Source organism: Ambystoma mexicanum, chromosome 4p (assembly GCF_040938575.1).
Source record: "Ambystoma mexicanum isolate Mex_15411 chromosome 4p, UKY_AmexF1_1, whole genome shotgun sequence".
In the NCBI taxonomy this organism is placed as follows: Eukaryota; Metazoa; Chordata; class Amphibia; order Caudata; family Ambystomatidae; genus Ambystoma; species Ambystoma mexicanum.
In genome coordinates this window covers 60215783-60218862 of record NC_090927.1, presented here as the reverse complement: position 1 = coordinate 60218862, position 3080 = coordinate 60215783, and positions in this window count along the sequence as shown.

The window sequence follows — 3080 nt, the reverse complement described above, 5'->3', positions numbered from 1 at the left end:
TGTAAATCACGTAAACTGTACTGTGGGGATGGCTGGGAGGGTCGATGAGGAATACGTGGGAGGAACATCCAATCGAAAGAACATTACAGTTGGTAAGTAACTTGTTCTTCGAATGGATTGTGTCCTCCCACGTATTCCTCATCTTAGATAGACTCCCAAAGCAGTTTTGCATTGGAGGTAGGATTACAGAATTGTTCTAGCCATGTACAGAACGAAGTACAGATTTAGAAAAGAGACCTCCTTGAGAAGAAGTCGAATCTAGAGCATAATGTTTTATAAACGTATGCATGGATGACCATGTGGCTGATGCACAAATATCTTGTACAGGGACACCCCTTTTTAGTGCTGTCGAAGTTGCCATGCCCCTGGTTGAATGAGCCCTCAGCCCAACTGGTGGTTCTTTCCCATCCAATCTATAACATTATGTTATAGCCAATATTATCCATCTAGATAATGTTTGCTTAGTCACCGCTAGTCCCAATTTGCGACCAGTGTATCCCACAAAAAGTTGGTCACACTGATGTAGTTTTGCCAATCTTGAAATGTAGAAGCTAAGAGCTCTTCTACGATCTAATCTGTGTAGCCGTTCCTCTTCCTTACTTGCGTGAGGAGGAGGGTAGAAAGTAGGCAGTGTTATTTTTTGTGACAGGTGAAATTCTGAGACACTTTTTGCCAAGAAAGAGGGTTTTACCCTAATGACCACTTTTTCTTTATAAAAGATGCTGTGAGGAGGCCCGCTAGAAAGTGCCTGCAACTCACTTACCCTGCAGGCTGATGTCATTGCCACAAGAAGTATTGTTTTTAAAGTAAGGAGCCTTAACAGACAGGAATGTAAAGGCTCAAATGAAATGCATGTGAGGAGATAATAATAGATAATATTGTCGGAATATTACACTGAAACAGGTCCACATTCTTATCTCTGCACCAGTTACTGAACTTGTTCCAACAACACTGATACAGAAATTTAGTTGCTGGCCTTCTGGCCGAAAGCAAGATCTCCATGACGTCATCCGGAAGGTCCCAATCCTTGTATCTCAACCTCTCAGAAGCCATGCGTGAAGGTTGAGTGTGTTGACCTCTGGATGGAGAACGTGACCTTCCTCTTGCGAGAGAAGATCCTCTCTTTTTGGAAGACGTATTGGAGGGCAGATGGACATGTCCAGAAGGTCCGGGTACGATGTTCTCCTGTCCCAATCCGGGGCAATTAGGATCATGGTTTTCCTGAACTTTCTCAACCTCCTGATTACTTGAGAAATCACAGGGACTGGAGAAAACGCATACAGAAGTGGAAACTCCCAGTCCACTACGTACACGTCCCCTAGAGCTCCTCTTGGAGGAAATTCCCTTGAGCAGTACAGTTCGCATTTCCTGTTGACACTGGTTGCGAACAGATCCACTTGCAGGGTTCCCCAAAGGTCAAAGATCTCTTGAAGGACTTCCTGAGCTATTTCCGAACTTGTGGGAAACTGTGCACTGTCTGCTCAGAGCATCCGCCGCTGTGTTTTGCTCACCGGCTAGATGGACTGCCGACATAGAGATCCCATCTTGTATTGCCCAGAACCAGAGCTGCATTGCTTCTCTGCACAGTGGTAGTGACCCTACTCCTCCACTCTTGTTGAGGTAGTACATGGCCACAGTGTTGTCTGTCATTATTAGGACATTCTTTCCCCGTACAGAGGGCAGGAAGGCCTTCAGCGCTAGTCTGATTGCCCTCAGCTCCAATAGGTTGACGTGTAGTTTGGACTCCGATGGAGACCAACGACCGTTGATTGTCAACTCATTGGTGTGAACTCCCCACCCTGTGAGTGAGGTGTCCGTCACTACTGTTATCTCCGGCCATGGTTGTCAGAAAGATTCCCCCTTGAGGATATGTTCCCTGCAAGCCCACCATTGCACATTCTGTGCTACTCTGGTTGGAACTTGCAAAAGATCTGACATTTCCCCTGAAAATTGGGACCATTGAGTCCTGAGGGCCCATTGAAGGGATCTCATCCTCAATCTGGCTTCTGGTACCAGAAAAATGCAGGATGTCATAAGACCGAGCAACCTGAGAAAATTGAAGGATGGTAGATACTGGGCATTCTGGAATTTTATTACCATCTGCAGAATGTGGTGAGATCTCTCTTTTCGTGAGGCGAGGCTTTGCCCGAACAAGTATCCAGGACTGCTCCAATAAACTGGAGTTTCTGAGATGGCATCATGTTTGACTTTTTTAAATTCAGAGAAAACCCTAGTTTGTAAAGGAAGTGGCAAGTTCTGGACAGATGTTCCTGGGCTTGTTCTGGAGAACGTGCCCTGATCATCCAATCGTCCAAGTAGAGGTAGACGTGAATCCCCCCTCTCCTGAGACTCGCTGCCACCACCGCCATCAGCTTGGTGAAAACTCTCGGGCGGAGGTCAACCCGAAAGGCAGAACTCGAAACTGATAGTGAGAATTACCAATCGCGAACCTCAGGTACTTTCTGTGCTTGAGATGGATTGGCACATGAAAGTAAGCATCCTTTAGGTTCAATGATACCATCCAGGCTTGGAGTTGAAGAGCCTGAAGGATCTGAGAAAGTGTGACCATCTTGAACTTGTCCTTCCTGAGGAACTTGTTCAAGCTGCTCAAGTCCAAGATGGGTCTCAGTCCTCCGTCCTTTTTTGGTATGAGGAAATATGGGAAATACCAACCCTTGTTCCTTTCTGCTACAGGTACATGTTCTATTGCACCATTCTGTAGCTTGGTTAAGATTTCCTGCAACAGGAGCGGGTCTGGATGTTTGACAGAGTTGTATCCCGGCGGGTGATTCTGAGGTTTCTTTTGAAAAGGAAGGCAGTAACCTTGGGATACTGTTTCCAGTGCCCAAGCATCTGAAGTAATGCCCCGCCATTCTCCCAGATGCTGTGAGATCCTGCCTCCCACTGGGGTCTTGTGGGTCAAAACCTCAGAGTGGTTTTGCGGCAGCAGCGGCTGAAGGGACAGTTGCCGCTTCTGGGGCAGATCTGGCACCTTTTCCTCGCCCCCGAGGAAATTTCCTTTGCCCTCTCTGACTGGCCTGTCCCCTTCCTTTCCCCAATGAGGAATAAAATAGAAAGGC